Genomic DNA, 9734 nt, shown 5'->3' with positions numbered 1-9734 from the left:
CTCTTTGTCTCTTACAGGAGCCTGCTGGTTCCTAATCCTAATGTTTGGAATAGTTTTATGCACACAGATGGGTAACTGTCAGAGTAACAGTCAGAATGAGCCCATCACGCAGCTGAAAGAAAAAAAACATTTCCAGGAGGACTTTGTTCCAGATCCTGCAGGGCTCACTCAAATCCACCTCCTCTTTTGTTCCTCGCCCCTTGTGTGCAACTCATTTGCGTACGTCGTAGCAACCTGTGGATAATGTGGAAATAATGGCTGCATCTGTGGACACAGGTGTTGCTGCTGGTCGTGGAGTTTGACTGCGGAGCAGCGATACAGCGAAAACTGCTGCCTCATGACTTCCTGCTCTCCTCGTGAGAGGCTTAGAGGAAAAACTAATCTCCCCATTCTTCATGCTTTCCCAGCACATTTGAATTGGTGGAGGGTGTAAACTGCTCATTCTGGATGGCATCATGCATTTGTGAAATGTGTTTCCATTTCTACCTCTGTCATGTTTGTTTTGCTGTGTTCATGCATCACATCATCATCCCAACTCAGCAGCTTAATCCTGATGCTGAACGCACCTGTCAGCTCATTCACTAAGCTCTCAGTCAGATTTCATCCCGGCTCTGGGAGCATTTATAGCAGCACGTCTCATAACGTTAAGGCTCCCCAAGGGGTTAAAACCCTTCTGAAATAAATAGGCGGTAACTGGGCTAATTAGCGTGACAAAAGTTGACTTTGATTGCCAGTCTTTGTCAGTGGGAGAGAGAGCAATTAGCATCGCTCCGACAGTCCATCAGAGCATCTGAAATTGGATTTTGGTGCAGACTGGTGCTCATTACAGCCTCACTGACACAGCGTTACTGCTTAGTTGGTAAAGATGGGGAGTTCAGTGGGCTATACCTCGTCTGCCTTATGGTATACACAGTGCCATCACTTGCTTATGGCAATCAGAAAATAACGAGTTCATCCTTTAAATTTCACAGCAGACAGACACAAACAGCAGCTCACTGAGAGACGCAGCTGAGAGAGCAGCCAGAGGGAAGAGCGGCAGTGCCATCTAGTGGTTCCCAGCATCACTGAAACTCTGTTTCCACCTTCACTCTTCCTGCATGGTTTATTTCCATTTACAGAATGAATCAAAGTCACTTTATACAAGTTCTTGAGCTACATGATGCATTGAAAAAGTAAAATACTCAAACATGAGAAGAGTGCTTTTGTTTTGCTGCTCCTTCACATGCAGCATCCATCAAGTTCATCTCTAGTGAAACATCCCATTTGGAGCTACAGTTCAGCTAGACTTCATCAATAAGCAGGTTCACAACAGGCAACACAATGACGTGATACATCTGCGTGAGTAGCTTCTACTCACCTCACTGCAGTGGTTGCCAAATGCTGTACCGAGGCACGTCCAGGTGTGCCGTGACAACAACTGTATTTTTATTATTACAATTTCCAAGTTAGGATTTTAATGTATTTTACAGTTTCAGGATCATCTGCTGAGAGAAGTTGGTTAAGCTAAAAAAGGAAGAATGTTTTTGATTCCAAGTAACGATTTAATCCATTCACAAACACATGTAACGTTTCAAGATTCTCAAGTAATTCATCAAAGAGAAGAAACAGTAGATATATTCCTCAGGATCAATGCAAATCAGAGACTTCATCCAAAATACATAGAAGCCATTTCTTGAAATGGTCGTCCAATCAGGAATGAGATAAAAACATTTCATAAGAGAAATAGACATAAATATAAATATGTCACTGTTACAGCCCTTTCAGGGCCTGCTGTGATTCTTTTTTACCTGGTGGGTGTGTCTTGCCAGTTTTGCTTCCATGTCTCCTTTTTGTCAACCTGGAGACTTTTTCTTGCCCTGGACTTTTTTGGGAAATGTAACGATCACATATACATGTTTAAGTGACCGTTTTTAATACAAATCCTAACATGATGTTGATGTATATGTCAGTCAGGTCATATCACATCCAGACAAAAACCATTGGTTTTTGTTTGGATGTGACATGACCAGATGTGACATGACCAGATCAGGGAGGGGCAGCCATGTGCTGGGGCTGAAGAGAAAGTGAAGAGACAAAAGAACAAAACACAAACTATGGAGAGAGAAGACAAAAGTTAGCGACATGAAAATAGTAACATACAAATGTGAAGAAATGCTCAGTGCATCATGGGAAGGCCCCAGCAGTGTGAATAAAATCCAGGAGCCATATTTGTAGTTCAGTTTCCAAATTGCACCTCTGAATACTTCTCCCCCCTCTGGACTGACTGTAAATACTGTTTTACAGTTATATCAGAAGAATGCTCCGCCTCCTCTTTGCTGAAGCATGAAGCTGGATTGTGAATGCATGAAGTACTTTCAAGAGTAATAATAAGCTTGTAATACTTCAGACAGAAGAGGTGATGAAACAGTAATGAGATGTTTGGGATGTCACCTGAAACGTGTTGTTATCTGTTTGTGGGGAAATAAGAGGGCAGCTGTTTCCTGCTCCCCTGATGGTCCCAAATCCTCAGAGCAAAGAAAGCACCTTGTTCTTTAACAAGATGTGCAGATCCTGTATTTATTTCACCAAATCCTGATTGTGCGTGTAGATCAAATCACACTCAGGAGCTTAAACTATGATCCAGAAAAGGAGGAGAAAGGTGTTCATGTATTCTGCTTGGTGTGTGTGTGTGTGTGTGTGTGTGTGTGTGTGTAAACACAGGACAGAAGGATCACTCGAGCTCCTGTATGTGCGTCACACACTTTGCCTTGTTTGTCATCTCCTCCTCGCGGTGGGATGCTGGTTAATGAGGTTGCCTGCTGCATCGATCAGGCCTGGCTTCAATCCCTGAGAAGATATATCTGTCAAATTATCTTCCAGCAACATAGCCTCACCTTGCAGCTACAGTAACACACAACACAACACGTGGAAATTACAGCATCAATCCTGGTAGGACATCTCTGACCAAGAAAAGGCAGCGTTCCTGAGCAGTGACCTTCCTGCAGCTCTGAATGATGACGCTTTCCTCATTGTTGAAGTAGACCATGAACTCTGAATGGACCTGAACATGGAAAGAATCCAATAAAATAAAACTTCCCTCTATTTGCATTAATTTTAACAAGGCAGTCTGCCTTCACGTCATGTGGGAGGAAGTCATTATCAGCAAATGGCTCAGTCACACTACAGTAAAAGTAGCACTGTATCCTTGTGACCAGGAAAAACTGGTGATTGCCTTGAATTTTCGTTGCTGTTGGTGACTGAATGCAAGTAGTTGCAGCAACCAGCTCGTGACCCAGAAGTTGAGCATTCAACAACCTCAATTCACTAGCAAGGACCTCAGATACAATTAGCCATTTATTGACAGAGTATGGCAGATGGATCGTGAGCAATGATCCGAGCCTGAGACTGTGGTTCCAGGATGGTCTCACTGACGGTCAGAAGCCGCTCCCGGGCCCAGCGGACACTCTGGGTGCTAATGAGACAGGGTGACAAACACAAAGAGGAAGGGAGGGCGGGGCGTGGAACTGAGCCATATATAGATGTGTGACTGGCAGGCGAGTGTGTGAGGTGTGAAGAAATGGAGCATGCTCAGTAGTGTTCTTTTCAATTACACTGGGTGACCTCTGTCTTCAAATGACTTTTCCAGGACTTCAGTGGGAACCGTGGTGAGGTGAGGAGAACTGATATCGACCTGATGATGGACTACAAAAACCTGCTTTCATAGATGCTTCAGCATATAAAAAGTTATGGTGTAGTTATGGTCCTGGCTTCTTATGATGTTTCTGTCTCTGAGTCTCCTTTCTGTCTTCTCTCTGATTCCCTGAATGTTTCCATCTGTTTCCATTTTCTTCTCACAAATGTCTTTAATATTTGGGCTCATCTGACACACGCTCAGTGTGAACACCACCCACGGAGCATTTTCAGAGTCCAGTGAGAGAAAGAAAGCTGACCTGCTGACTGTCGACTCACTGCAACACTCTTCTTAAAGCTCCTCATTCACTCTAACCTGTGGCTGCTGTGTCTGTGTGTGCTGCAGAAAAAGATGATGCATTGAATTCTTCACTGAAAAGTCCTCAAAACTGAATCTTGATTTATGCAACACTCATTTTTCTTTCAGTTTCCAGCAACTTCTCCATAAATAAAGAGCTTTTTAGGATTCCTGCTGCAAACTTTGGTGTCTGTGTGACAGAAGCTCCTCTCTCTCCTGTGACGTCTGGAGATTGAGGTGTTTTATTATTTTAACTGGATAGTTTTCATCAAGCTGCTTGCTGTTTCTGTAATAATTTTCTGTAATTAATTTTCACATTTCTGATTGTGCCTCATTATTTTGCTGCCTTTTCTCTATTTTTTTATCCAAATGTATTTATTTAACTCAGCAGTTTGTTTCTTTTCGCTGAGCAGCTGGACTGCTGAGATTGTGTCACTGAACCGTATCGTATCCTAGCGGGCCAAGAGACGGCAGGAGTCTTACTTTGTGAAAGTTTGTTAATAAAAAGGGACGTGCTCATATCCATCAGCTCATTTCCAGCTCCATATTTCTGCTCTAGAGCAGCTTTGCAGTATAGTTGGAAATAATCCTTCTTTGTCTTACCCCCCAACACACACACACACACACACACACACACACACACACACACACACACACACACACACACACACACACAGTCCATCAGCTGTCTGAAACAAGTTTTTGAGAGGTGCAATTAGACAATCTTTATATGTGATTTTCGGCATGTTTCAGTCAGCTGTTCATGTTTGGTGTGCATCTTCCATGAATGGCTCCACGCGTGTTTTCTGTCTCACTCCCTCCTACGTGATGGATGATTTGATTATTGTGTTTCCACCCTGCAGATATAAAATGTCTGTTTTTTCTTTGCATTTTCTGGTTGGGCGCTCTGGATCTCTTGTTTTCACAAATAACCACATTTAGTGTTAAATTAATACCATGTCAGAATCAACGAGCACATTTGGAGGCGTCTAAAGCAGCTGCACTTAGTCAGCGCTGCACATAAATAAAGGAGTCTGCAAATAGTCTCATCGGATGTGACGGAGCCATAAAAATAATTACATCCAACACCTGCTTATGTTTTCTGTGTGCTCAGGAATCCAAATCTTTCCATATTCTCTGTTTGTGACACCCAGCAGCTGCATGCTCTGCATATGTTGTGGATGATGTGCATCATTCCATCCTGCAGGATAATGACAGGATAAAACAGCAAGTGACACTGAAACTTTCCAGAGGGAAGGAGTTCAGCAGGAATGTGATTCACTCTCCGATGACTTTGGCTGAACTTGAACTGTCAGGGGACACAGGCAGTTTTTAAAGCATAACCCAAATCGAATTTTTTTATTCTTGCTGAAATGGTGCTCAGGTTATTCGTGGAAATGTGCAGCGAAATTAACCTTCACAGGAATATGATTGCTAATCGTGATGAGATCCTTTATTTGGGAGTTTCTTTTTCTTAGTCCAGGCATTTTGATTTGATCAGTCACCTATAAATCCAGATATTTGCTCCAGGTTTTTGAATCCACCTGCAGTGTGCTTCATCAACCCTTAAACACACCTGTAGTTGATTTGAATGTTTGTTAGCAATCTGGCACCTCTACGTAGCAGATGAGGCCATTTCTGGTCTTCTGACTCTGGAAAGTGAAGCCAGCACTGAGGGTTCCTTAAACCTGCATTCCTTCCATTGGTCTGCAGGGGTCAGTCTGCAGTTTTAGGTCTTATTAAATAAAACATGATGATCATGTTGATGAGAGAAGGGTTCCCTCCCTTTGCCAGTCATAATCCCTACACCTCCACACTCCTCTGTCTTTGGACAACAGTAGCATGGTTTCCACTGTGCTGGCCAACAGCACTGGAGTTACTGTACAGTACATACACTAGCATTATTATTATGACACACACACACACACACACACACACACACACACACACACACACACACACACACACACACACACACACACACACACCCCGACCCAGATCATTACTGAGAAAGTTTAAATTGAGTTTTTCTCAATTAAGGGTTTATGGTCCTTTCAGATTGATCTGGAAGCTATTTGTATTCTTTTTTGCTAAAAAGAAAAAAAAAAAAAAAAAGATTAAAGAAGAAAAATCATCAACAGCAAACAGAACAAATCAGCTCCGACGCAAATCACACACCCTCCAAACAAAACCAATCGTCTGTGTTCCAATTAGGAGAAGAAATGATTTGCTGCACGGCCCCGGAGGAAGACAACATGATTACGTTCATCATTTTAATTATGCATCATTTAGCTTCAGCAACAAGCTGTGTTACTCTAAGTGCTCTGGGACCAAACACGTGTATTATTGGTATATCTGAAACACATATCACTCATTGTTTTTATAAATGTCAGCGCAAAGGTCACCGCTCATCAGTTTGGGCTTTTTTGTCCCACTGGACATGAAGAGTCTGAGGAAAAAATACAAAAAAAATGTAGACATTATTAATATGAGGCTCCTGCAGAAAAACACTGACGTTTCTCTCTCTGCAAACACGCAGTGAGTACACAGGTGTGAGTGAACTGAGTCAGGTTAAAGTCCACTCCAGACTGGACTTCACCTGTGCAGGTGTGTGTTCACTGTGCTGTCAGAAAAACTGAATTATTGTGATTGTTGTAGAAACGAGCACAAACCAGAACACCTGCAGCGAGTTTATTTAGGACATAGTGGAGTCTTTTCTGTCTCGCACATCTGTGGCTTATTCCCTTTGTAAATTTCTGCCTTTTTGTAGATTTGTGTTCTTTCCCATGAATTTATGACTTTTTCTCAAGTTTGTGCTTTCTTTTTTTCCTTGTAAATTTACAACTTTAATGTCAGATTATGAGTTTGTATTACTAGCCCTTCCCTTTTCACATTTTCACAAGGATCAAATAAAGAGTAGTGTGAAATTTAGGTAAATTTGGCTTTTGTAGCCAGATCTAGAGGAACCAGAGAGGAACCAGAGAGCTGTCAGGAGCCTGCAGATGGAGACAGAATGAGCCCAGCACAGAAGAAAATGCGGCCTAATGAGTGACTCTGCAGAGTGTGGAAACTGAAAGAGGGCAGAACTCTTGGACTTTTTATTGTATTTAACTCTTTGTGTCATGAGTTGTTTATAATGAATTTAATGATAGTTTGATCTGAGCAAGATGCCTTCTGAAGCCATCTTTACTGTCAAAGACACGACCAATGGAGTGCCACAGCAAAGGAAGGCGGTAAGCTGAGGAGTTTCTTTGCATGAATGTTGACTGAATGTGGAGAAACTGAAACATGTCATTTCTCTCTGGCATCTCAGGCTGTTTGTCACCTGCTTAGTATGTTCAGCATGTCCCTACACAGGAACAAAGAGAACACTTTGGTGCAGGGAGGCGGATAGCTTGCTCCAAAAGGCAAGTTAGTAAAAGAAAACATCACCACAATTCTGCAAATCTGATGTCATTGGTTAGTCAGATAAATAGTAGGTGGAGCTTTGCAAAAGAAGATGCAACAAGATGACATCACTAAAAGGGCAGAAACATGATGGGAGCTTCTTTTAGTGCAAAGATGGCTACAGTTGTATCTCTTTGCATACATCCTTCCCCTGACTTTAAACATCAGTCAGTTCGTGTTGAGCACTGTCGATCTGTCCAAAGTGAAAGGGTTAACTCTCACTGTGTGGTGGATGGAGCAGTGTAAAATATTCCATTCACAGAATGAGGCATCTTTTTTCTCCTGTCAGGTATCAGAGGGAGGCTGTGACACCGCTGTCACACACCCATCTGAATAAATGATTCATGGCGTCGGGGTGAAAAGCTGCAGAGGTATCGCTCAGTGCAGAGAGTGACGCCAACTTAAAGACATCAAATCAAATTTTCAACATGGAGGATAGTGAGAGAAAAGAGGGACAGATGAGTGGAGACTGAAGATGTGGTGTGTGGGGGGGTCACAGTGGGAGTTAATGAGGGGGAGACAAAGAAACCCCCAAACTTTTTTTTTAGTTCATGAGCATCCAGTCAGAGAGGACGATGCTCTTTAGTTTAAACAGAGTAACGCATTAACGTGTTACTGTAATCACATTACAGTTTCCAGTAATGTAACAAGTTACTGTACTAAATTTAGCAATTACATTACAGTTATAATAATGGTGTTACTTATGTTACAAAGTTTCTTCACTTATCTGCGTGACAGGCGGACAGAACAAAAAACCACGAGTCAAACATGCTTTTTTCTGCCTGCACACTCGTGCTACAGTCAGCTGATTTCAGTTCATGTGCAGGAGGAGGAAAAATGGTAGAGCAGGCTACAGTTTCTCAGGAGGGGAGATATCAACATTACTTTTATTGTTATTGCACGAAAGGACAAGAGTACAATGGTGAAGTGTAAACTACATCCATGTGCTCAAAGGCAGTGATGGGCAGTCAGACTGCAGCCTCCGTTTGTGCCTGTTCGTGTTCCTGCAGCAGAATCAGTGTGAACATCGCTCTGAAGTCTCGCTGCTTTTCAACTTGTTGTTGGCTTTGTGCTCAAACTTAAACCCTAAAAGAAAGCTAGCATGTGTGTCCTCATTAGGATAAGCACTGTGTCAGTGTGTAGCCTCAGGTTTATATTGTTAACTAGATAACCAGAGACAATGCATTTCAGGTCATTTTACAACAAGTTTAACGAGTTACTTGCTCAGACTAGTAATTAATGAAATGAGCAATACTTTTTTTGAGTAATTACCCAAACACTGGATTTGAACTGCTCCACATCTCAGCATTAATGACACAAACTGAACCCAGAAACACAGAGCAGATCGAACCCGGTGAGTCGTACAGTGCTGAAGATGTTTCCTCAGATGCAACTGAAGGACAGCATCACAAACACTTCTGCGGGGATTATCTGAGGCTAATGCTCTACACTCTGTAACTTCAGTCAATCTGGGATTAATTCACTTTTGTGTATATGGCAAAATAAATCACACTGCTCATGGCCACCGTTTAAGTCTGCTGCTGCCTCTCGCTGGCTCCATCTGTAAGATGGAAAGCTTGCCCTCCCAATAAAAAAGGCAAAAATCTGTCATTTCGCCCTCTAGTGGCTGCAGGAATCATAACCGTTGGCCAAACAGAGTGTGGGAGCATTTCACAAAGGTACCATGTCTCCTACCTTCCTCTCTTCTTTGTGTCTCAGCGCCTCTCAGTGAAGACTCAAGGAAGAGCTGAGAACAGAGGACCTGAACCTTCGAATGGGGAATCCTTTTTTCTCCTTCATCCATCTAAGAGAGTTCTAAAATACTGCACAGCTGGATCACAGCTGGTCAGGCCATATGGATGTCCACAGAATTATTTCTTTTGTGAGCTTTTAAAATGCAAAAGCCATTTATTCAGATATATAAACTATAACATTATTTGGAGTAACATTATTGTTTTTAATCCTTTGATACTCTAGAGTGAAGGCAGCTCTGGATAGGGGTAGTACCTGTGACGTCTGGCAGCTGCACTCTACCTGGTAGGATGGATGATAGATGTCAAGCAGCCCTCTTTAAGGTCAGCACTGCTTGCCCCACATAGGAGGGTGCTGAAAAGGTGGAGTAATGAAAGCTCAGCTCCCACCAACCCAGTTGGTTTGCCATGGTCAACAGGCATCTGCTAAACATGGCCAAACAACAACAATGAGGAAAAAAGGGGCTCCGTATTCTCCTATAAAAGTGGGAACAGGCTGAAACTTGCATGTTGGAATGTGAGAACCAGACGACAGCAATCACCCAGAACACCGATCTCTCATCTTGCAT

The sequence above is a fragment of the Archocentrus centrarchus genome, unplaced genomic scaffold (genome assembly GCF_007364275.1).
Source record: "Archocentrus centrarchus isolate MPI-CPG fArcCen1 unplaced genomic scaffold, fArcCen1 scaffold_29_ctg1, whole genome shotgun sequence".
NCBI classification, from domain to species: domain Eukaryota; kingdom Metazoa; phylum Chordata; class Actinopteri; order Cichliformes; family Cichlidae; genus Archocentrus; species Archocentrus centrarchus.
Note: the sequence above shows the minus strand (reverse complement) of the source record.